The sequence below is a fragment of the Bos indicus genome, chromosome 9 (genome assembly GCF_029378745.1).
Source record: "Bos indicus isolate NIAB-ARS_2022 breed Sahiwal x Tharparkar chromosome 9, NIAB-ARS_B.indTharparkar_mat_pri_1.0, whole genome shotgun sequence".
Taxonomy (NCBI): domain Eukaryota; kingdom Metazoa; phylum Chordata; class Mammalia; order Artiodactyla; family Bovidae; genus Bos; species Bos indicus.
Genome location: NC_091768.1, coordinates 7,676,840 through 7,704,097, shown reverse-complemented (window position 1 = coordinate 7,704,097; position 27,258 = coordinate 7,676,840). Strand labels below are relative to the sequence as shown.

General features: G+C 39.9%; 1 protein-coding gene and 1 pseudogene across 4 annotated transcripts in view; both read right to left on the bottom strand.

Moving 5' to 3' along the window:
- Positions 1 to 27,258, bottom strand: part of ADGRB3 (adhesion G protein-coupled receptor B3) — an 894,978-nt gene that overhangs the window by 705,046 nt on the left and 162,674 nt on the right. The gene's annotated exons all lie outside the window — the stretch shown is intronic.
- Positions 21,875 to 22,615, bottom strand: LOC109563447 (large ribosomal subunit protein uL16-like; annotated as a pseudogene).

The following is a 27,258-nucleotide window of genomic DNA, read 5'->3' as shown; positions in this document are numbered from 1 at the left end:
TATGATATTTTTCATAAACTTTATGAAAAGTTTATAACCTTCCCCAGAAAAATCAATTGAGCATGTTCTTGTTGACATATGGAAATTGAAGGAAGATATATAATATTATGCCATCTAAGGACTCCAACAGTGCCTGGTATTAAACGTTTAAATTATCTGAGCAGAGTTAACACTCAAATACAGGATTTACTCAAGCTGGATTTAAGTGATGGGTCTCCAACACCTCTGTGATCCTTCCTGCACACAGACCTCTTCGGGAGGAGCATCTATTGGACAGGGCTTCCAATCCCTGATTCAGGGTCTTCCTGAACTTCCTTACATTCGTAACAGGCATATAGTTCTTCACTGTAACTCTCACTGCCTTCAAAACTACAAAGGAAATAAAGCCACTAAAATAGACAACTGGGTGGTGGATGTGCTAACTGCTGTATCTTGGGTGAAATACTTAATTTCTTTAGGGCTTACCTCATATGTAAAGTGGGAATAAGAACAGTACTCGCTTTACAGGGTTGTTGTGAATATTAAATAGATGAGCATATAAACTGCTATGTGCTCTGAGCTCAATGTGCTGGAGCTATTACCACAGCATCAGTTTCTTTCCCAGGTAGCATCTCATTCTGCAGAAGAGTAAAACATAAATGCTTGCATTTCAAAATGACTCTACAGCTTTCATAATTCTTATTTTCATTGATCTATGTTTATATGTTACTATAAATACACACATAGTATCAAAACACGAATTAATATCACACAGCTCTCCCTTAAGGGACTATACTTTGATTCACCTATTCACTCTGGCTAGAGCTTTGAATCATTTCCAAATTTAAATGATACATAAAATCTGCTAATATACATAAGCGATTTTTACCATGGAGGACCTCCAATGTTGGATTGGTTATATTGGATAAAGTAAAAAACAGGACATTTGAGCTGAAATACTGCTTCTCACATACAATTCCCATACTGTGATTTTTTAACACAGAATCCGAATGACACAGGTTTACACGCATCTTGAGAAAGCAGCAGTGGAAAAATTCACTCTGTCCTGAATGCAAAGGTAGTAAATAACACACAAACTACAAACAGTTTCCAGATTTAAAACATGAAAGACTGTTTTCAATGATGAGTGAGATTGTAACTAATACAAACTGGTGGGTAAAAGGGTGATATTTGTATCCAATTAAATTTTAAAGGACAGAGTATAACCTTGAAGAAAATTATGACTGTCCTAAGAATAAATTCATGCATAGAGCTAAGAAAGCAATTCACACTGGACTATGGAGATAAAGGAACAACCTATGGTTGTAAATAGAGTTGACCCTTGAACAACACCGGGGTTAGTGGTGTTCATCTTTCATGTAGCCAAAAATCCGAATATAAATATAGTCAGCCCTCTGTATACATGGTTCCTCCGTATCCACGGTTACACATCCCAGCACTCAATCAACCCTGTGTAGCAGTGCCGTCTTTGCTATTTAAAAAAATCCACTTAGAAGTGGACCCATGTAGTCCAAACCCATGTTGTTCAGGGGTCAATTGTAGTATGTAAAAATAGACACACACACACACAGAATACAAAAGATACCGACTAATTTTACTTAGCAAAACACTGAATGTAGACACGATGTGTGATCTGTGGGTTGCTAGAATTATAACAACAGACAGCGAATTTTAAAGATCAAAACCCTAAACTCCTATGGGGCTGGGATGCCGGCAGGGGCAGTAAGAGCCTGGAAGACCCACGAGGCAGGCTCCAACCGCCTCCCTCTGTTCTGTCACAGCTGTGTGCCCGTGAGATCTTCTTTTAGGTTTAACAAGGATCCCAAAATGAATTGAATCATAAAGCCAATTTTTTTTTCCATGGACAAATTTACCAGAAATAATTTCAAATGCTTGATCACGAAAAATGAGGCAGAAAAATAAACAAAAGAAAAGCAGTCACTACCTAAAATGACCAGGAATAAATACATTCCCTGGAAGTAAATGACTGCATTGCTGAGGGTTTCTTTCCTGGGTCTTCTCGGCCTGTGGGTAGTGACCTTGTCAGGAAGCGGGGAGCCCAGGCCTTTGCTCAGCTCTCTGAATGTGAGCACTCTGGGTGATAAGTACTCTACTTAATAAGGTAGGGGAGAGTGTACCTGGAGCAGGACTGCAGCCATCAACCAGGGTAAGAGCCAATGGGGCCCCACAACGGATTACATGATGGCATCTCCTCCTTCTTCCCTCATCCCGGTCTTGCAGCTTCACGGGGCCCATTTAGCTCCTAAATAACAAGGAGGCATATAGCTGAACAGGGAGCAGAGATGTTCCACCTGGGATACATCTCAGCTATCACGAGGGGGAGGGGGAGGGGCACAGGGAAGAGCTGTTTATTGTTGATAGAAAATGTGTCATCGGAATGTAAGTGTCATTGTTTCTGCTCAATGTGAGACACGTTTACAGTAAACTGCTTCTGCTGAGGGGGTTTAAACAGTGAGAGGAAATGTTGACTGTGCAGAACAAATGAAGCCAAGCTGCCAGGACATCACAGATACAGACATGGGAGAATTCATATGGGAGGGTGGAGGGCTTCAGAACTATGGACAGCGTCACTGTGTAGCTCACAGAGAAAGAAAACCAAGGGTTACTCAGGTTCTACACCATTAAACAAGAGACTAGGCACTTACTGTAACTTAGCACTGAGAGCCCCGAAGCAATCCCGGGCATCCTAGCTCCCAGGACAGGGGCCACACTGGCCACTGTAAGGACCACGAGCAAAGCGAAAGTCCACCCTCTTCTCAGGAAGAGAGGAAGAGAAGGGGGCAGACAGAGTCACAGCCAATTAGCACATTTCTCCAAAGAAGACATACAGATGGCTAACAAGCACATGAAAACAAGCTCAGCATCACTCATTATCAGAGAGATGAAAATCAAAACCACAATGAGTTACCATCTCACGCCTGTCAGAATGGCTGCCATCAAAAAGTCTACAAACAATAAATGCTGGAGAGGGTGCGGAGAAAAGTGAGCCCTCTTACACTGTTGGTGAGAATGCAAACTAGTACAGCCACTATGGAGAACAGTGTGGAGATTCCTTAAAAAACTGGAAATAGAACTGCCTTATGATCCAGCAATCCCACTGCTGGGCATATACACAAGGAAACCAGAATTTAAAGAGGTACGTATACCCCAATATTCATTGCAGCACTGTTTACAATAGCCAGGACATGGAAGCAACCTAGATGTCCATCAGCAGATGAATGGATAAGAAAGCTGTGGTACATATACACAATGGAGTATTACTCAGCCATTAAAAAGAATACATTTGAATCAGTTCTAATGAGGTGGATGAAACTGGAGCCTATTATACAGAGTGAAGTAAGCCAGAAAGAAAAACACCAATACAGTATACTAACGCATATATATGGAATTTAGAAAGATGGTAACAATGACCCAATATGCAAGACAGTTAAAAAGACACAGATGTAAAGAACAGTCTTTTGGACTCTCTGGGAGAAGGCAAGGGTGGGATGATTTGAGAGAGTAGCATTGAACCATGTATATTATCATATATGAAATAGATTGCCAGTGCAGGTTTGATGTATGAGACAGGGTGCTCAGAGCTAGTGCTCTGGGATGACCCTGAGGGATGGGATGGGAATGGAGGTGGGAGAGGGGTTCAGGATGGGGAACACATGTACACCCATGGCTGATTCATGTCAATGCAAGGCAAAAACAACACAATATTGTAAAGTAATTAGCCTCCAATTAAAATAAATTAATAAAAAACACACCAACAGCCAAGGTGTTATAGAGTGTAGAACAAAGTCACTGGTTCTCACAAATATGCTTACCTTAAAAAAATTTTTTTAGTAAAATAATGTTTACTCAAACTCCAGAATACTCCATATAACACTTTTACTCAAGACTCTAAAGTCTAGAGGTGATAAAATAGGAAAACAATGTTCATCTTTCTACCAAATTCTCTTTTTTTTAATTGGAGCATAGCTGCTTTACTGTCTGAGCCAAGGTTGTGTTAGTTTCTACTGTACAGTAAAGAGAATCAGCTATACGTGTACATATATGCCTTCTATTTTTAGATTTTCTTCCCATCTAAGTCACCGCAGAGCATTGAGTAGAGTCCCCCGTGCTCTACAGCAGGTCCTTACCAGTTTTCTATTTCATACCGAGCAGTGTATATGTGTCAGCCCTGCTCTCCCAGCTTACGCCACCCCCTTCCTTCTTTGGTGTTCATATGCATGGCCTCTATTTCTGCTTTGTAAATGAGATCACCTATACCATTCCTCTAGATTTCACACATACACATTAATATACGACATTTGCTTTTCTCTTTCTGATTTACTTCACTCTGTACGACAGTATTTGCAGGGACCTGATGGGCCTAGAGACCAAATTCTTTCTTAACACAGGTTCTTTCTCTGGCCAAGCTACAGGTTCTGCTGGCCCTGCTCCAGTGGACTGCTTTTCTAGCCCTTTTGCATTGACTTTTCAGACTTTGGATTCTGATTTTCATTCCTAGAACTTGTCTTTCTGGCTTTCCAAACCATAATTTGGATTTGCTGACAAACATTATTATAATACCCTTGGCTTGTATTATCACATTTAAGTGACTTCTAATTGACGTGGTTTAAACTATATTAAAAAAATCCAAAATGTAACGTGAATATTTTGTTCATCAAAGTCTCACATTTTTTAAATATAAAAAAATATATATATATATATTTACCTTCAAAAAACCATTTTAGGTCATAAATGTGATTACACTCTTATGTGGAAAATGAGGCACAGTTTCCTCATTTAAAGTCAGCCAGCTCGTCTTCTAACTCAGAGGCTCTGTCTATACTATATGGCATTCAGTCTTTCCCAGTAGGAAATTAAATTCTAAGGAAATTTCCATAGAAACAACAGCAAACAAAGGAATGAAAAAAGGAATACAAAGCATCAACTAGCTTTCTTTATATTTTATATTGTAAATATTCATCATACTCATATGCATATATTTATAATTTGTACACAGAATTTTCACTCTTTTTAAATCAACACTTTCTAATTGTTACCTGCACAGTCATGAATCACTCTGTGAATATATATGCATATGAATACAGCGTGGAAAAGACAGAAATGAAAGTTCATTTTAGAATCATGACACTGACAATTTTAACTCTTTCCTTTAAGTAAAGCCTACTGAACATTTGATGAAGCTATTACCAAGGAAACTGGGACAGTAGAGATATAAGCTGTCATTTAAGGAGCCAAGGTTTTTCTTTTTTTCCCTTTTATCAGGCATGAAAAGTGAAAGTGAAAGACTTAGCTGCTCAGACATGTCCCACTCTTTGCAACCCCATGGACTGTTGCTCCTCTGTCCATGGACTTCTCCAGGCAAGAATACTGGAGGGGGTAGCCATTCCCTTGTGTAGGAGATCTTCCAGACCCAGAAACTGAACCCCGGTCCTTGGCATTGCAGGCAGATTCTTTACCATCTGAGCCAAGTCAATTCCAATATAAGCTCATTAATACTGAATTATTTCACTAAATAAATAGTGCTGATGAGGGTATAAGAGAATCAGAATGTCTTGCATTCCCCAGAACTGTGGTTATTGACCATAATTAAATCCAGCCACTTCCATTCTCTGCTCACCTAAACAACTTTAATCACAATATGTGGCAGCTATTAATATCTAGAGAACTTTGACATTCAAATAAATAAAATGGACACTATTAAATTCTGTGGAAAAAAAAACAAGAAAAGGACATGCACTATTTCAATACTAAGAATTCTCTCTGCTTTGCTGATATGAAGCTGCCTACATTATAACATAGATGATGTATAACTCAAATGAGTGCCTACAAGGAAGTAAATCAAAGAAGCTAGGAAAATCATTTTTCTCATGTGGTAGTGAGCAGGCCAGAAATGCATTTCTACCTCTAAAGCACCTTGCAACATAATGGAAACCAGGTGAAGCTAAGTTTAAAGCTCATATAAAAGTATTCAATAGCTTTCTATTTGCTGAAGAAATTGATATCCTTGACAAGTGACATTTCTGAGATGTAGACAATTGCCAAAGGAAAAAAAATTAAATCCATCACAAAGTCCATTACTGAGAAGTAATAAATGTGTATGTGGATATAAAAGGAAATCAATACCCAGAAAAATTGGAGGAGTTATATGGAAATTTAATTTCTTTAAATAAATACATGGCATAATTATAACAGAATAATGAGGGATAATTCAGTTTTGAACAAAGTTAATAAAGAGCCCAACCAAGCACTTAGCAGAAGCCTATTCAAATATCACCAACACCTTATCAAGAACATCTATTTCCAATGATTGAGAGGAATGAACAGTCAGTGGTCAGATGGAGCTGGTGGCATTTCTACTTGACTAGCCTAACACTTAGGCTCAAGTCTGTCTTTCCAGGATTTCCTCTGACATTCACCCAGTGCCAGAACAATGACTACGCATTATATGAACATGTCATAACAGCCACCTAACTGCAGGCAGGGGAGATCTAAAGCAAAGTGGGCCAGGGGCTAACATCCCTCCCTGCCTCTGACTGCCCCTGCCTCTTGGTCCCCCTGGAGAAACCCTCCAAGTTCAACTTGAGTGCACTGCCTCCTATGAAGTCTCCCCTGCCCCCTGGGACAAACTGGTCACTTATTCTTTGGCACCTACCCTATACCTTGAACATAGACAAAATCCTAGAAGTTGATTTTATCACACTTAGGGAGGCAATGTAGCGTAGGCCAAGGAGCATGGATTTTAGGTTTAGAAGGTTTGGATCAGAATGTCAGCTATGCTGTGTTGTGACCCTCAGTAATGCATCTGACCTCTGGAAGCCTCAGTCTTATCATCTGTAAAATGGGAATAATAAGTACAACCCAAAGGGTTAAACAAGGAACTGCATTTCAATAGTTAATTATCGTTCCTGGCACATAAGTGGTACTCAGTGGGTAGTAAATACAAGTTGGATAGTAAATACAACTGGATAGTAAATACAAGTTGGCAGCAGGAATAAGGATAGTTGTTGTTTATACGGTGCCCCCTCCCTTACAAAACGGAACCATTTCTTCCCTGCAGAGATAACGTGCACTTCACTGCTGACCTTCAAGCTGAGCAACATGCCAACATGTGGTGTTTCTGTTTACGAATGAGTACACCTGCCCAATACTATTTGGCCCGTGTGCTCTGAGATCAGCTCCCCACACTTCCTTTCTTCCACTTAGAATTCCTGTGGGTGTGAAACTCCATTTCCCTTCCTCACCAGCCTTTAGGCTTCGGCTGAGCTTGAGCTTCCCGGGTGGTGCAGTGGGAAAGAATCCACCTGAGAATGGCAGGAGTTACGGGTTCAATCCCTGGGTCGGGAAGATCCCCTGGGGTAGGAAATGGCAACCTACTCCAGTATTCTTGCTCATGAATTCCATGAACAGAGGAGCTTAGTGGGCTACAGTCCATAGGATCTGCAAAGATTCAGACACAATGGAACGACTGAGCACAGCAGCAATCTTGGCTGGTGGGAGACAATGGTCTAACAAAGTACCTCTGCTTCCTGGGACCAGCTACCCCATCTCGGCTTTTAGCCACTGCAGGGAAGGCAGACAGTCTCTGGTGCCTGCCAACCTGTTTGCTTCGCTTTCCCCTCGTGTTCTTGTTGCTCTCCCATCTAATTTTAGCTATCCTATTTTAAATGCTCCACATTAAATTTCCTCTATTGATTTATGTGGCACATATATGTCTTCCTAACTGAACCCAGTTTTTTTTTTTTTTCTGAATGGATCTGATATTTAGTCTCAGGGGCCCACAAAGCTTAAGTGGAAATAATAAAATATTTACTCAGCCTATTTCACAAGGTCCTTGTGTGGGATCCAGGAAAAGGCTGCCCATGAAAGTATTCTGAAACTATCAATCGTTGCACAAATGTAACATTTTGCTCTTGATGTTTTCAGTTGCAAAGGAAAAACTTAGCTTCACTGATCTATAGCGGCAATGTTCCAAATGATACTGGTGGCTTCCAATGACATCATGCTTATAATTTGCACAGTTGAATAAAGGGGAGGATGCAGTCCAAGAGATAACTGCGTTTGGCATAGCAGAACTCCTATGAGCTCATAAGTCAGAAGACACTGATAGAAACAGTGAAAATCATGGTTTTGCGGAAGACAAAGAATTATTTGGAAGACAGCCACCTTAGAGATTTGCTCCAAGTCTTAATTTTGCAGATGAGCAATCTCATTAAACTCCACAAGAATTCAGGCAATGTCAGGTTACAGTATCTGCTTATTTGAGAACAACACAAGAACAAAGGCAAAACATAAATGCAGATAGGAAAGATTTGCTCAGGAAGTCCAGCTTTCAAGCAAAGTTTTGAGTTCTGAACCAAGGTATATTAGTTTAAGCAGCTATCTGAAACACAATAAAATAATTTAAAAAACAATCATTAAGACATGCTAAATAATGTTTTCTAAACTGCATAAGTCTGAAATCTAAATGAAGTCTGTAGTTAATGGCAGTGTACCAATGTCACTGTCCTTGTTTTGGTAATATATTCTGATTATATAAGATGTCATCACTAAAGGAGCTTGGAACTCTGTACTATTTTTAAAGCTTCTTTTAAAACCAAAACTATTTAATTCAAAATAAAAAGTTTGTGTGTGTGTGTGTTTAAGCTTCTTTGTATGCCAAGGGGAATGTATCACACAAGAAAAAATCCATTAAAATCTGAAGTGCAAAGTTTGCAGCATTAAAAGGACTATCTGGATGAAATTAGAAATATAGTTCTTACTCTCCTACACAACCAAGCTACTTATGCATTTTTCGAATCACTTCACAAACACATACCATCAAGTCATTAAGCATGGTACTTTGTCACATTTTCCTCCTTAGGTGTTTTATCATTCGGGAGACGTCCTACCTTCTTTAATGAACCATCCTTCAGTTGGCCATGGGGTTCAAGTAATTTAAACTCCTGTGTTTGAAGTTTACTCACTTCCCCCAGGAACAACCAAGGACAACCTGTCACCAAATACCCTAACTCACTTCTCAAAATGTCAAACAGACCACCAACCTATCAGTCAAACGTGAGGCTCTGACCATTTCCCACTGATATTTACCTCTTGGTTCATACGGAAGATTTGTTTGAGGCCTAGGAAAATAAAATATCTGGACAAATAGCACCGCTCCATTCTCAACCATGTGGATGTTTGGGGACAGACTCTTAGGGAGGGTCCGCCCTGGGTCCAGAGATGCCCGCAGTCACTGGGAAGGATTCCTGGAGTCCGGCTCCGATGGGAAACATGGTGACGTGATTTCTTACAACCATCCTGACTTTCCTCCAGATGAAAAAGCTACAGCATCCTTTTCTTTGTACAATGAAACCCTTCAACCTCAAAGACATTACTTTCAAAGAAACAACCATACTCTTCGGGAAAACTGCTCTACAGGATATGAAAGTGTCTGTCCTGGGGCTTTATCTCCTTCCAAATGTTACTTTCCCACACAGCACAGCTTGGGCAAGAAGCAGGGAGAGTGAGAAGCCAGCAGTTTCCCTCTCATCCCCTTCCTCAGATACAGAGTTGCAGAGGGTTCACCACATCCAGCATCGTTGCTGCCGTCTGGCTGGGAACGTTTTTATCTCAAGTACTCTATGTTTAGTATCTGTGATTAGCTCAGATGTATTTGTTACAGTGCTTGGCACACAAGATGCCGTTTGCTTCCTGAAAACTAGGCAGTAGGAGGTAGACCTATTATTCAGAAATACCTGGGCCCTGTCTCCGCTTTCTCCGCCCTGATGAGAGATCCTGATTTTAGTGTAAGATGGGTGTGCCGTGTGCTGTCGAGGATTCCCTCCCCTGGCCCTCCACCATGTGTCAGTGCAATTCTTGTGCGATGTCTACATTATCCCTGAGAGTCAGTGGGATGCACATCTAGAAGGGAACCCTCCACGGCTTCAGAGACCCCCTGTTGCTCAGGCAGCATCACATGGCCAATGTGGGGATTCCGGGGAGTGGGCCTTGGTGGCAGGGTGGGGGGCGGTGCATGTTTGTGGGAAGGGAAAAGGGAGTAGGTAACTTTGCTCTATCTAGCTTTAAGCGTGCTTTGCTTCTACTGGGATTGCCTTTGCCTTGTCGAACACACAAACACATATATAATGTATTTACACATGCACTGTGTGTGGATCAATATAGAAAAAATTTTAAAAATCTTGATAGTAAAGTTGAGCATGTGATCTCTTCTCACCAGTCCCCATGCCCCCACCATAGCCACTGAGGCCCTCAGAGATAGTTTCAGCTGCTCTCATCTGTACCACTGTCTCCTTTCTTCACTGCAGGCTCATCTACATTGGAAGGCTCCCATTTTTTATGCCAGTCCTTAAGACTTGCCTGGTGGTTCAGATGGTAAAGCGTCTGCCTACAATGCGGGAGACCAGGGTTCGATCCCTGGGTTGGGAAGATGCCCTGGAGAAGGAAATGGCAACCCACTCCAGTACTCTTGACTGGAAAATCCCATGGACGGAGGAGCCTGGTAGGTTACAGTCCATGGGGTCACAACGAGTCAGACACCACTGAGTGACTTCAGGTTCTTTCTTTCTTTCTTTGGAAACCTGAACAATCATGATCACACAGTTTTGACAAAGTCCAAACCAGAAGTGCCTTCTGTGTTCCACCAGATGGCAGTCCCGCATCAGGGAAAAGGGGGGGTGATGGTGGTGGTGGTTGTATTTTGGATACAGAAGTATGCAATTCTGGTATTTTCTGTGATGGGAAATACTGACAAGTATACAGGTTGGTTCAGTACAAAATGAAGTGTAGGTGTTTTGTACAAACTCATCACAAGTGATCTGTAAAAATACAAAAGCAAACCATGCGAATTCCCCGAATTAAAAATATTTTGATGACTAACCTAAACTTCTGGTACATGACACAGAGTTGAAAACAAAACCCACGAAACACAGAATACGTTCTTATAGTCACTATCTGGATTTGGTTAGTATCCTAAATATACCTCTGCTTCATAGCTACAAACTGGTTCAACTTTTTCCTTTGGAAAGTGTTATGACGACATATTGCATAGCGCTAAGTTAGAACGCCGGCACACGTATGAGCAAGCAGCAAGGAATTATCTTTCTGTGGTGATAAAGGGATTCTTTAAAAAAATCTAGTTTTACCCAGCCACATGGGTGAATGAAACCTTTCCATCTGTCTCTCACAGCAACCTTTACCAAGGACCGCACAAGACAGTTCTCATCCATTCCTGGGGAATCCAGTCCAGAAGCGAACGCATCTCTCGTGCCAGAAGCCTGGCTCTGCTCCAAGACCGTGTCACTCTCTGGCAGTAAGTGATGCTAATGAAATAGCATCTACTTCAGAATGCCTGATGTGATGTCCATGACGGGCTAAAGGGCCAGCTCCACAGATAAGAATGGGCAGGCTCACGCTTGCAGCTTCTACCTGCAGAAACTGAACATGGCACTGGACCCGACAGGCTCTCTGGGTGTGTTGCCTTCAAGATACGCTAAGCTGACTGGATCCAGGTGGTCTGGCATTACCCTGTTTATCAAGATAGCATTTTTCAGGATGCTATGGACATCAGCTAAATCAATGTTTAGCCTCAGCTTCCAATTGGGTATTTTTGAAGCAAACTATTATCCATTTCTGTGCATGAGTCTTCTGGATCTTCATCTACTCTTAGCTTGAAGTCAGCTGTAAACCCCTGTGACAGATGGTTCAAAATCTTTTCTGTGGATCGGTGTTAACATATCATGCTTATCTTTAGTCCTTTTCTTACTTCCAGAAGAGATTATTTAATTGTTCCCTATTCCTTTTGTTCCCACCAGCAGCTTTCCAGTATTAAAGAAGTTTGTGTTTCCTTTTTGTAGCCATTTGCCACCATTTTTTCACGTGTCCAGAAACACTTTTCCCTTGATCTTATGCCTCTTATCATGGATTATTTATTTATTCTGTTTATCAGTGGTAGGTAATATAAGTTTGTACTTTCGTTTCCTAATATACATTTATCTTGTAGGATCCAAGTGTAGAGATATTTAGAGAGGGAAATTGTTTGGAAAAAGAAGTATTTTTATATTTCTCCCAGAACTTTGAGTCAGGCATATTTCTCTGTTTAGGTTATTAACAACCAAAATGTTAATTTCTACAGATACTTGTACTTTGCATCATTGCACAAGTGAACTAAAGCTAATTAATTTAACACAAACTCTATGAGCAATGGTAAAAGTACTCTACCACTATGTTTTTGGAGACAACACACACTTTTGTGCACCATTACAGTGCATGGTTTAATCTGCCCTGCACATACAGAAGGCATTAAAACAAAGCTTATCAAAGCCTACATTTACAACAATTGAATTACATCATATCACAAAAGCAAATTTCACATACTAAAGATTCAATCTTAACAAAAGAAAATGTAGGTCTGCTGGCTGTTTGGAAAGATTATCTATAATCAAGTAGCTAAATGGGTCACAATGTAACATTTTATATATTTTTCCTAACCCAAAGGCCCTGTAGAAAATTGACCTAATTAAGGCTCTGTAGAGAGCTTTTAATTTTTCCACTACTGTGAGTTTTACTTAGTTATGAAATGAAGCTTAATGATTTCTTTTTGATTATTTCCTATAAAAATCTTCAATAAAATCAAAGTAGATGAATAGCTTTAGAAACAAAAGTGCTACCCAACAGACTCCAGCCTTTCATTGTGAGGAGCCATTATAATCAGCAGTATCATTCTCCTTAGATTTGTTTACTTTCCATTACTCATAACTGCTTCTTTTAATTGGACCAAGCTAGCTTCCTTTAGACTCCCCTCCAGAGTGATGTTGGCAGAAATGATTGGCAGTTCCTTCTCCCACACGGTGCCATCCTGAAATTGCAAATGTCAGTTAACAGGCTTCTTTCTCTCTCCAATGTTTAAGAGTGGGAGTCTGCATTTAGCAGAAAGTAGTCTGGGTGCACATATTTCTGAATAAATGCATGTGAATCTATGCATTCAAATTCTGGAATCAAGGGCTTAAAAGAAGCCAGAAAGGTCAACCACTCCATCCATGGCTTGCGTTCCCATCTGTCATCTATTTGTCAGCCACTCCAGGCAGGTGAAACTATAGCCTACGTTCAAAAATCATTACATTTAACCCCTTCTCACTTATTTGTAGTAGAGGGTTAAGAAGAGCAGCACTGACTTAATTTTGCAAAGCATTTTTTTGTTTATACCAGGACTTTTTGCACTAAGGCTCTTATTAGATTTTACGGCCAGGAATAAAGTGGCATTTCTTAGTCCCTCACCTCCTTATTTTTTGTATCCAATTAAAATTGAGGGACTATTAGCAGTGAAATGGCCAATAAATGCAGGTAGTGTGATAAGCATAAGCTATCAAGGTAACAGAGTCTGTGTTTGGCCCAACATCTGGCTCCTAACTGAACCTGTGCTCACCATGTACTTAAAGCATGTAAGGGAGCCTCAGTCATGCTGGAGTGACATTACAATTCCACCCTAATTTCCAAATTCTTATTTATCACACCACTAAAAAAAAAAAAAAAAAAAAAACCTAAATCTATTATTAAATAAATGCTACATGAATAAAACATTTTTATAATAAATCAGCTAGATGTTTCTTTTAAGGAAAAGAAGAAAAGAAAAAAAAAATTATTTTGGCGGCCAGGGTGCCTTAGCTCAAAATGAACTAAGGTTAACAGAAGAGGAAGCTCCCCAAGTTTACGTCATAATTAGCGGTGTCTTAAGGAGAGAAATCCGTGACCAGGGTGGATAAAAAGCAAGGAGATGCACAGAAAGGAGCCTTGCTATCTTTGCCGTCATGGATGACATCAGGGACAAGCCTTGATCAGTGACTGTTATTTTATTTGAAACGGTTCCCACATCATGGCAGCAACTGTCCTGAGTACTTTACACACAGTAAGTCGTTTAATCTCGGGCCTGAGGATGAGGATGAGGATGAGGTTCAGGGGCTTCCTGCCACTGTGTGCAGAGGACCGCAGGCCCGGCCTTACGCTCACTGCTGCTTCTGGAAGGCAGGCACTGTCGGCCAGCACGCCCCGTGGCCCTCTCCAGGGGCCTGCGGCGGCCGGGGCCCGTAAACGGCCTGTGAGGTGCAGGGTCAGCCTCAGTCTGTGCCCCAGGAACGGGGTAGTGTCCCCTTAGGTCACACACATGCAGAAAGGTTCGAAAGCCCCGCCGGTCCCCACTCTTTTCGGCTCCTATTGCTCTTCCCTCACCCTCCTCCCCCACCCCACGTCAGAAGCCACTAGAAAATGCAGGCTGGAGCTTAAATGGATGAAGGAAGGCAAAAAAAAAAAAAACATTTTTTCTTCCCCCTGAGCAATTAGCTTGTGAGAGGCATGGATAAGGGTTTGTGGGATTTATCTCATTTAATCCTCATAAGAAAGGTTCTTAGTCCCGCTTTACAGGCAAGGCCGTGTTAGTCATGAGCCTTTCTTTCCCACCCCCTAGACTTCCCTGTCTCCTGCCCAATTACTCTCTTAAAAAACTGAAATGTCTCTTGCCTACAAAATAAAAAATATGCTCCTTTCCAGAACTCCTCTTCCCAAAACCTTACAAGAGGAGGGCATATTTATAGAGCAGGATTTTGCTTAGGGGCCTGAATATATTTGTTGAATCCTGAACAGGTTTCTGCTAGAATTGTGTTTACTGCTATGATAAATACACTTGTTGATAAAATGTTGCTGTCGTAACTTTCACGTGGGTGAAAAATGTTTCAAAACAACATATTTGGGGAGCCAATTGGGATACATTCCCAGGATGCCTATTATATTTCACATCTTCAGAAACGTTTCTGAGAAACAAATGTGTCCTGGAAGCATGACCTTTTTCTGAACAGAATAATCATTGGAAAAGAAAATAGCAATCAACGTTAAAAGGCCACATTCCACTGCATGTCCTGTCTCCATAATCCTTTTCCTGTAATTAAAAGCATCCAAAAACCTGCTACAAAATAACTACAAAAGCAAAATTGGGGGAAATTAATTCCATCTGAGGTTGTTACAGCTAAATTCACCTGTTCCAGGAAGGGATCCTGAGAATACTGACACCAAGGATGTTTAATCAAAACTTCAGTGATTTTACAGCCTCCCCACCCCGCAAGAAAAAGGAAATGTGACAAAGCAGAAGGTTCAATATTGGTCTGCTGAAAAAAGGCATTAAAATACAGAGGCAGATCATTACAATTCTGAATCCAATTCTCGTCCTGTTCCCTACCCTTCTTCGGTTACTTTTTTTATGACCTATGACTTAGCAGATGATAATACAAGGTATCACAGGGACACCTCACTTATTCAGGAATACCTTATTTCATACAAGGTCATTTTCCAGAAAAGTTAAAATTTAACAATAGGCTTCACAAACTTAAAAAAAAAAGAAAAAAAGAAACCTGAAATGTATTAGACACCATTCAGTTCTCTTTAGAGAGAACCCATCACATACAGTTTTATAAATTTACCTGTAGTTTAGGTGTCAAGGCACCACTTTGTCTTCCCTTATCTCTTTGAGTTCACATGTGGACAGCTCACCATCCAACCCTTTAGGTTCCTAAGCCCCCTTAGGCTTCCCATCTTTATGTCTTGCTGCTTCTTTAATAAACCCAACTCGTCACATCACACTTCTGGTCTCAGCTGTCCAAGACACTGGTTGCTGCTGCTGCTGCTAAGTCGCTTCAGTCGCGTCCGACTGTGCGAACCCACAGACGGCAGCCCACGAGACACTGGTTAGACACTGTCTAACCCAGCAGGACCCCACAGAGCCTTCCCAGGACAGATTCCTCCCCCATAACTCCTGCTTTAGCTCCTCTATCAAATAAACAGATAAAAGTGTCTGATGCACACCTCTGAGAAGTTTTACAAATGCAAAGACCCCCACCAAACAGAAGAACTTAATTTCTTGACCAGGAGCATGTAGCCCCCCTACTTGTTAGAGCCAGAGGACTGATGATGTTAACCCCTGTGACCCCACTCTGTTACCTCACCATCAACCAACCATCAGCTGGGCATGAGCAGATCATATATATCCTGCAACCCCTTCCCTCACTTGGCCTTTAAAATGCTTCCTGGAAGCCCAACTGGGAATCCAGGTGTTTGGAGAACTAGCTGTCTGTTCTCCTTGCTGGGTGCCTGCAATAAATGCCACACTTTCTTCACTACAACCCAGTGTCAGTAGACTGGCTTTATTGTGCACGGGAGAGTGGACCCAAATTTGGCTCTATAACAATATCCCCTTCCCTAAGAAATCTTCCCTGACCCTCCAAATCTGGGCTCCAGGTTATTCATGAGTACTCACAAGCACCATGGACTTTCCAGGAAAGAACTGACCACACAGTCCTTATAACTGCCTGTTTACTCCTCGGAACATTTCACTGAACACCAAGCAGACCAGGAAAGGATTAATTTCTATCTTTCTATCTTAATTTCTATCTTACACGCTTTCAAACCTCTAGAGTTAGTACACTGCCCAAAGCATGGATATTCAACAAATGCTTGTTGAATGAATGAACACATCAATGAAATAAGCTACCTCACTATGCACTAATACTGGCTTCTATCAAGGTTTGTGAACTGGACAGGTTGGTATTGGTTTAGCTGATATGTTCTAATTCAGGAAGCTGGCAGTGTTTAGGATGACATCAGTTGTGTGAGGACAAGTCCTAACTCCGCCACATATGAACTGGGAAACTTTGGGAAAATTGGTCCGTTTCTTCAAACCTCAATTTCCTTCTCGGGTAAATGAGAAGTCATACTGAACCCACAGCTTGCTATTGTGGAAAGAATGAGACAATTTATGCAAATTTTAATAAACTACGAATAGCTACTTATGTCTTGCCTGTAATTACAATTACTAATATAGGGCTATCTTTGCCTACACTACCCTGAGCTGCCTTAGTTTTATTCTAATATTTTAAATGTCTTGACTTTTCCTGTTAGAGTAACTGACACAATAGCTTCTCTCAGAATTGATTGCTTGTATGGTAAATCATTACTGGCACTTTTGTTCCTTTTTTTTTTTTAATCACATGTCCCAGCTATTTCTTTTTATGCTGAGCGTCTTCAATTCCAAATTTGCATCCTGAATTCCACACTTTCTCACAAAATCCAGCCCATAATTGCATGGGATTCCTGGGTACCTCAAGTTAAGAGCCATATCACTACCTCAAAAATCTGCACTGAAAATGATCTGTCACGTTTCCAGAAACCTGCTCCGGTGTCCACTTTCCAAAAGTCCCCTGATGGTTTCACAACCCCTTCCTGTGTTCAGGCTCAAAACCTCAGAAGCACTTCCGGTGCCCTTGTGCACACATCCAGCTGCAAGACTCTCAGTTTCAGCCCTCTCCGTGACGGCCTTACTACTCAACTGCCTGGGGAGTCACTACACCCTCCTAACTGATCCACCTCAGTGGGCTTTCACAACTCTAACTTCTCCCACAAAGTGAAATGGAACACTTTCCATTTCTTGGTAGAGCTCTCCTCACAGGAACCCTCCACTTAGAAGCGAGCAAAAGCAGAGCTGTTAGAGACTTTCCAGGCCCTTGGAAGGGCCACACTCCATACCCAAGCACTTAGGATCCCAGGCAATCTGATCCACGGTGCCTGCGAAACAACCTCTTCTCTTTCAAGTTCCATTTACTTTTGTCTGTGTTTCAACCTTCCCTTTGCCTGCCAGTCAGATGCTCAAGGGCTAGGAGACCCCTTCCCTACATATGTTATCTAGCCAAGCACACCAAGAGCATACCATCTCCATCTCCTTTTGCTATTAAATTTCTCTTCATGGCACTGGAAACTACATGATATGAATAATCTGTTTACTTGCTCCTTATCTGTCTCTCCTTGTTAGAATGTAAGGTCCCTGTACTTTGTTTCATTCACTGTTGTAGTCTCAGAACTCAGACCCAGTGTAGGCACTCAACACTTTCTGAATGAATGGATGCACATGGCTATTATCACAAGAAGCATTAAAATACAATAGCTGCTGTATTTAAATCTCTTTAAATATATGACAAATCTCTTTATTTTTTGAGTTGTTGTTCAGTCGCTCAGTTATGTCTGACTCTTTGCAACCTCATGGGCTGCAGCACGCCAGGCTTCCCTGTCCTTCACCATCTCCCGAAGCTTGCTCAAACTCATGTCCGTTGAATCAGTGATGCCATCCAACCATCTCATCCTCTGCCATGCCTTTCTCCTCCTGCCTTCTATCTTCCCCAGCATCAGGATCTTTTCCAATGAGGGGGCACTTTGGATCAGGTGGCCAAAGTATTGGAGCTTCAGCTTCAGCATCATTCCTTCCGAAGAAATCCAGGGCTGATCTCCTTCAGAATGGACTGGTTGGATCTCCCTGCAGTCCAAGGGACTCTCAAGAGTCTTCTCCAACACCATAGTTCAAAAGTATCAATTCTTCAGCAGTCAGCCTTCTTTATGGTCCAACTCTCACATCTATACGTAACCACTGGAAAAACCATAGCTTTGATTATATGGACCTTTATACGGACCATTTCTGAGTTAAATCTTTTTAAATGAATCATTTATTTAAATCATTAATTCCAATGATTTAAATAAATGTTTAGAATGTAATCTACATATAAGTATAGGCACATGTCTTACTTATATATCCGTCAATACTCAGCATGGTCTTAGCATGTTACAGATGTTCAATAAATGGTGAATTCAATCAAATCATACACAGACCTTGGTTATTTGATTTTTATGACTGCTCACTTTTCAATCCCTTAAGGGAAAATATTTTCCACACTCTGCTTATTCTGTTTTTGAAGTCACCAAAATCTGACATGTGGAAACTGAAACAGTTCGATAATTAAAGTAAAAGTTTACATAGCAAAAGTATAAGTTAAATATTTAAGATAATTCATTACAATCTGCTCATGGCCGTGTTCTTCACTTGATCAGTGTAAAAGAGCTTTCACTCAGCATCTGTGGACTAAGAGAAAGAAATGCGCTGTTCCAGCCGAACCGCACGATCACCTCTCCAAATGCAGAGCAATGGTAAGATGACCACCAACAGGGGCAATTTAGCTTTTCGGTGCCTAATAAGGAAGTCGTGCAAAAATGTTTGCTGAATGAAGTCCCCAGTGTAAAAGCAATGAGTCAAGGATATGAAGCTGGGCGTCTCTGCCTTCAGGAAAGACTCCCCGAGGCCCCCACCCCACACCCGTCCTCAGGGGTCACGGTATGCAGGTTCCAGCAGTAGGCTCACGTCTCATCTCAACTTCTCTGAACTCAGTTTTCTCTTATTAGCAACTAACAGGTTGGTGATATTTGGTAAGTACTTTTGTAGTTATAATAAAATGAGACCCAAAGAATAATGTTACATTATAGTTTCAAAATGGTGTGAATAAATTTTACTCTTTTTCTAAAGATGTTCTATAATTTTATGAAGATAGGATTATTTATAATTCAAAACAATTTTAACTAAATACTCATATTATATTCATATATATCATATATTCACCAACCAGAAATGAATTAATAGCTGCTCCCTTTGAGGGCCTTTTTTAAAAAGCTGCTTGGCAGTCTATGTCACTCGATTCTTAGAATTCAGCCTATCAACTTCATTGCCTAACTTACTCTTACGGTAAAATTCATACTTTCATATTTACATGTTTCCTTCAACATCTTCAACCCTAATTTAAACTATTTGAATTATAGTCTACACAAGGTTATTATGGCATTTTTCAAACTTGAATTTATTTTTTTATTTTATAGAGGAGAAATTTCTTTGCATTTTTAAAAAAATTCTGAGCTATTTACATAAATTTGATGTGTTCAATGTCATAGAAATAAACCAATGTCTTCTGAATTTTCATTAGAATAATCTTCAAATACATGTTAATTCTGAGAAACTAAGGTGAATAATGACCAAAACAAAATTCTTTTTGAAAAACAAGAGGGCAAGTCTGAGTAACAGAAGAGCAAAACATGACATCTTCCTTGTCAATTACCAACAGCCCATCTGAGTAACAGGTTCTCTCACTGAGAAAACAATTACTTATTCCATCTAGATTGCTTATGGGTGTGGTATTAGCAGTTATGAATCAAGTAAAAAAATATATATAAAGTTTGCCAACTGTTCTATCAAAATTTTAGTTCCTTTTTTTTTTTTTTTTTCTGGCACACATTCTAGATTGCAGATGCTAATGAGAGGCAGAAAGGCAAAAGATAATGCATAGAGTGATTAGAGGAGGGTCTACACACTCCCAACCTTAGAACCTGAGACAGAGACATGCATCACCAAAGTGATACAATATCAGTGATTCTGGCAACCACTTATCAGACAGTGAGTGTTGCTGTTCCCTTAATGTATTCCTTCCAGAGTGCCTATCTTACTGGCCAAAGAATCAATAAGAGCCCTGGGATAAAAATGAGAATGAAGTCTCAGAATCCAATTACTGAGGTTTGTGTATAAAACAGCAGAAAACAAAATATGCAGATTTCTTTTTCTCATTCTATTAGGATGATAAAGACAGTAGTTGTCTGTTCACAATGAAGACAGCCAGAGTAATTCAAAATACTGAATGCACAAAGAAATGCCATGCCATATTTTTAATGAATGAGCTTCAGTTAATTTCAATAGGAAGTCATTAAAAATTTTAGGCATTTTCTCAAGGGTGAATTCTCGGCTTCCCGCAACCAGACTTAGAATACATCGAGTTCAGAAATTACTTCTTACCTGATGGATAGCTATACTTTTATATTTCTTTAATAAAATCTATTTCAAACATTGTTATCAGAACTTCATTTCCTAAACAGTGCAAGAAAAAAATACTGTTATGTGTTATTTGTTTTCATAAAATTTAGAACTTAATTTTGAATATTTAATACTTTCAAGAACAATAAACTGATATTATACTAGATCAAAATTCATATCAATATATTTCAAATATATTATGAACCTCCATGTTAGAGTACTTAATGTAGACTGAAATGTCTTTTATAAGTTTAATTATGCCACATATCAAGTGAATTTGTTTTATAAACAAAGGGTTGCATTCAGAATAGGAACAAAAAATTGACATTTGTGCTTGTAGATATTTTATTTGAATAAATGCTTTTTAAGTTTTGACAATGAATACACATCTTTCTTCTTCATCTTCTCTAACCTAAAGGAGATTTACACACAGTCGCTAAGAAATAAACTGAAATACAGGCATACCTTAGAGATTTAGTGCAGGCTCAGTTCTTGACCACCACAATAAAGCAAATATCATAATAAAGACAGCCTTTTTGCAATATCTGTCTTTTCTTGTCTATTTGGTAAATTTTTACTCATTCTTCTATATAGCACACCTTATATATATACATATATATAACCCTAACCCTACATTATGCTGTAGTCTATTAAGTGTGCATTATGTCTGAAAAACGATGTGCATATGAATGTTAAAGCATTTTATTGCTAAAAAATGCTAACCATCATCTGAGCCTTCACCAAGTTGCAATCTTATTGCTGGAGCAGGATCTTGCCCTGAGGTTGATGACTGCTGACCAATCAGGGTGGTTGGCTGCTGAAGGGTGGGGTGGCTGCAAAACAAATTCACTTGATATATGGCATAATTAAACTTATAAAAGACATTTCAATCTACATTAAGTACTCTAACATGGAGGTTCACAATACATTTGAAATATATTGATATGAATTTTGATCTTAATCTCAGTTTATTGTTCTTGAAAGCATTAAATATTCAAAATTAAGTTCTAAATTTTATGAAAACAAATAACACATAACAGTATTTTTTTCTTGCACTGTTTAGGAAATGAAGTTCTGATAACAATGTTTGAAATGCTATTTCCTGTCCAAAAAAATTTGGACAGGAAACAGCATTTATTGGTGAGCATGATTACGGAGGGGACAGTGCTGATGCTCTCCTGCATGCAGGGCCGGCATCTGTCCAGGGGACCATGATTAGGGATGTATCTGACCCCACAGCCAACCAGGAGGAGCAGCTTTTCTGTCACCATGTTTTCAAACTAATCTGTATTAAACTGAGTAAATCCTCAGAAGATGTGGATCTTCTGGCGCCCCGGGAACTTGAACTCGGCCCGGCAGAGGGCTTGGATCACATGATCTTTGTTCTGCAGCCTGGTGCAGGCGGGCATTATCATTTGGCCAATGTGGACCCTGGCCACTGTGCCCAGGGGCTTTCCAAAGACACTGCGCATATCTGTCTGGAGTCTATCCACTCTAGCACAAGGCAACATCCTGTTGATGCGGATAACCTGGAAGGGGTGGAGCCACAGTCGGATGTGAAAACCGTCTTTACCACCGCTTTTCGCCATGTACGGATGGCACACATATGGGCAACCTCCAGGGCTTCAGAGGAGAGCTGCTCATGCGCATCGGACGCCGTGGGCCACAGAGTGGGAACTCATCCAGTTCGGCCTTCTTATGCCCCAATTCGAAGATGCAGATCTCAGCATCAGGGACACCTCGGCAGAAGCGGGACTTTGGGTACAACTTGTTCTTACAATACCAGTAACATCGGGCGGGGCGGCGGCCCATGGCGACACCAGATCTTCAGCAACATGCGGAAGGGAAAAAGCACACCTTAGCCAATGGCACCCCACTCCAGTACTCTTTGCCTGGAAAATCCCATGAATGGAGGAGGCTGGTGGGCTGCAGTCCATGGGGTCCCTAAGAGTCGGACACGACTGAGAGACATCACTTTCACTTTTCACTTTCATGCATTGGAGAAGGAAATGGCACCCCACTCCAGTATTCTTGCCTGGAGAATCTCAGGGACAGTGGAGCCTAGTGGGCTGCCGTCTATGGGGTCGCACAGAGTCGGACAGGACTGAAGCGACTTAGCAGCAGCAGCAGCAGCAGCGATACTGGGGGAGTGGCTCCTCACTACTGCAATATGGTGGATATTGCAATAATGTGAATCACAGTGAATTTTTGGTTTCCCAGTACATATAAAACTTATGCTTACATTATGCTGTAGTCTATTAAGTGTGCATTATGTCTAAAAGACAATGTGCATACCAAATGTTAAAGTATTTTGTGCATACAAATGTTAAAGTATTTTATTGCTAAAAAATGCTAACCATCATCTGAGACTTCACCAAGTTGCAATCTTGTTGCTGGTGCAGGGTCTTGCCCTGAGGTTGATGACTGCTGACCAATCAGGGTGGCTGGCTGCTGAATGGTGGGATGGCTGCAACAATTCCTTAAACTGAGACAGTGATGAAGTTTGCGGCATCTTTTCCTTTCAGGAATGATTTCTCTGTAGCAAGCAGTGCTGTTTGATAGCATTTTACATACAGGAGAAGTTCCTTGAAGTCAATCCTCTCAAACCCTGGCAATGCTTTATCAACTAAATTGATGCAATATTCTAAATTCTTTGCTGTCATTTCAGCAATCTTTACAGCATCTTCACTAGGAATCATTTTCTGTGCTCATCCATAAGAAGCAACTGCTCAAATGTTAAAGTTTTACCATGAAATTGCAGCAATTTAGTCAACACCTCAGGCTCCACTTCTAACTCTAGTTTTTTTCCATTTCCATGACACCTTTAGTGACTTCCTCCACGAAGCTTTGGACCCCTCATCCATGAGGGGAGTCATCCATGAGGACTGAAATCAATCTGAAGTCCCTGTTAATGTTGATATTTGGACCTCTTCCTGTGAATCACAAATGTTTTTTAATGGCACCTAGAATGGTGAATCGTTTCCAGAATGTTTTCAATTGATTTTACCCAAATATATTAGAGGAATCACTGTCTAAGGTAGCTATAGCCTTAAACATGCATTATTTAACATAATCTGAAAGTCAAAATGACTCCTTGATCCATGGGCTATAGAATAGATGTTGTGTTTCCAAGCATGAAAACATTCCTCTCGTCCATCTCCATTGGAGCTCCTGGGGACCAGGTCCATTGTCAATGAGCAGCAACATTTTGAAAGGAATCTTTTTCCTGGGCAGTAGGTCTCAGCAGTGGCCTTAAAATATTCAGTAATCCACGTTGTAAACAGATGTGTTGTCATGAAGACTTGTTACATTAACAGAGTTCAGGCAGAGTAGAGTTGGCATAGTTCTCAAGGGCCCCAGAATTTTCAGAATCGGTGAGTGAACACTGGCTTCAACTTAAAATACCAGCTGCATTAGCTCCTGACAAGAGAGTCAGCCTATTCTTTGAAGCTTTGAAGCTAGGCAGTGTCTTCTCTTCTCCCGCTATGAAAGTTTTAGATGGTGTCACCTTCCAATATCAGACTGTTTCATCTAAATGGAAAATCTGTTGTTTGCGGTCACCACCTCCATTTATGATCTTAGCTAGATCTCCTGGGTGACTTGCTGTTTCACCTTACACTTCTGTGTTATGGAGATGGCTTCCTTCCTTCAGCCTTAGGAACTGACCTCTGCTACCTTCAGACTTTTCTTTTGCAACTTCCTCAGCTCTCTTAGACTTCATAGAATTAAAAAGAGTTTGCTCTGGATTAGGCTTAAGGGAATGTTGTAGCTGATTTGATCTTCTAACCAGACCACTAAACCTTTCTCCATATTGGCAATAAGGTAATTTGCTTTCTTATCCTTTGTGTGTCCATTAGGGTTACATTTTAATTTCCTTTAAGACTTTTTCTTTACATTCAAAACTTGGCTAACTGTTTGGCACAAGAGGTCTGCCTAGCTCTTGGCCAGTCTTGGCTTACAACATGTCTTCCTCACTAAGCTGAATCATTTCTAGCTTTTGATTTAAAGTGACAGACATGCGACTCTTGCTCTCAACTAAACACTTGTAGGGTGATTAATTGTCCTAATACAATATTGTTGTATCCCAAGGACAGGGAGTGAGACAGGAAATAGTCAGTGGAGCAGTGCACAACAGGCATGATGTTTATCATTTAAATTCACCATCTTACATGGGTACAGATTGTTATGCCCTAAAACAATTACCATAGTAACAACAAGAATCACTGATCACGGATCGCCATAACCAATAATAAAAATGTTGGAAATATGAGAATTACCAATATGCAACAAAGATGCAAAGTGAGACGATGCTATTGGAAAACCGGTGCTGACAGACTTGCTAAATGCGGGGTTGTGAAGGTTTCTTCAACATGTAAAAAACACACTATTTTAAAAGATAATAAAACAGGCTTTGTCTGTATTATAGGATAAATTCAGCTTTATCTCTAGAAAAAGGAGTTTTAGTGTGAGGCAGAGATTCTGAAATACACCAAGCATGATATTTTAATACAGATTCTCTTGTCCAAGGTTACATGTGCTGCAGATCGGGACAGGCTGCCCCCAAATGTGCCAAAGTGGCATATTGATTATTTTGAATCAAGATTAAAGGAGAGCCAGCTGGAACAAAAAGAACACTCTGGCCCTCCTTTGTCCCCATGAGAGCAGGAAACAAAGCTCCCATGGGAAGGGGCCCTACCTTTGGCTGTGGATGGAGGGCATCCTTATTGACAGGGAGAGGGGACTCAAGGTCCCGAAAGCTGTCTGAACAAACGGTGTTACCTCTTCATTTATCTGCTACCCCAAGGAAGACCTCTTAGTTTCGTCAAATATTCACAACTACTTGATTCTTCATCGAAAAAGGTACATTAACAACCTGATGCATTCACTTCTTAGCTCCCTTACCTATAGGGCCTCCACATTTATACAAATTAAATTCGTTTTTCTCCCTTTAATCCATCTATGTCAATCTGATTATTAGATTAGCCAAAAGACCTCAGAAGGGTATAGGAACACCCCTCCCTCAAAACGTAACCTAAGCCTCACAGTGGAACTGCTGTATCTACTAACACTTTACAATTTCAGTTCCTTTATTGTCAAAACCTAGAAAATAACCTTGACAAACAAAATGTAACAGTCATGATTTTTATCATACAGGTGCATAGTATACATTTTTAAGTTTAATAATTTTTAATTTAAAGAACCGCAGATTTTTTCAACAAAAAGTTTTATTACACTATTATTTTAAAGGGAAAGATTATGCACAACTTTTCCCCTGAAAATCTTTTAAGCTGCAACTTCCCCAAGTGTAGCTAAATCAGTATTGTAATGTTATTTATTCTAATTCATAAAACTTAAAAGATGGGCCAACATATTGATTATTTTGACATCAGTGATGTAAAATAATTTATGCTTCTAGAAACATACAATTAAGGAGCTAAAAATAAATAACCTTTAATAAAGCACTTATTTTAAAGAAAGCCTAGAGTTTCAGAAAATATAGACTATTAGAGAGAATGTAATTCATCCAGCATTGGAAAATACGACCATGTGTAGTCAGAGTGTCCATGAGAAACCTAGAGAAGCTATTTATGTTGGGAACCATGGATTATAAACCAGTGCGTTATGAATGAATTATTGTTCCTTAATCAGATTTCATCAAGTTGATCTCTCCATCAGTGGCTGATTTATGTATTTATGACTCACAGTACTGCATATTTGCATCATGAATAAACTATAACTTTTTTCTATAGACAACTTTCTATTGATATACCTCTTTTGGAGATTGTTCAAGTAGGATCAGTGGTTGTAGCTAGTAGTGAAATATCTAAAGAGAAGTTGGACAAGAAATAATAAAAATATTTTTTAAATGACTACTGATTGGGATCCTTTCATGGACTTGTTAACAGTAGTCTTTAAGGGAAATGGTTCGTTAAAACAATCAAGAAAACATAAATCAAGTAAGTATACAATTATGTTCAAAATAGCTTTTTCTAAGGCTTAGAAATTGCATCAAAGGAAAATAATGTTATTTTTGTTCATTAGGTGGCAAATTGTCTATCCAATCCATAATTCCAGGTCTAGAAGTAATGCAGTACCAAAAATCCATGCATTTCTATACGTAGAACTATTGTGTATGAACTGGTGCAGACTCTGTAAAACAGTGCTCAATATGTGTATACTCCTGTGAAAAGTTCATACTACATAGGAAGCAGCTAGTACAGTAACCCCAGGAAAAGGTTTAGCCAAAAACTCATTTAATAGAAAACATAAAAAACTGAAAATAAATAATCTGAGCATTCAATAGAATAAGATATAAAAGAATACAAGACATGTAAGGAAGAGAAACGACTGAGGGAAAAAGTAATTAAATGAAATAGAACCTGAAAACAAAACAAAAACATACACAATTGATATGGTCAATAAAAATAATTTCCTGTATTTTGAAGTAGAACCCAAAATATATCTAACAAAATTGAACAAAAATAACATAATAGCTCATATAATATAAAAGTGTAAAATAGATATGTCTC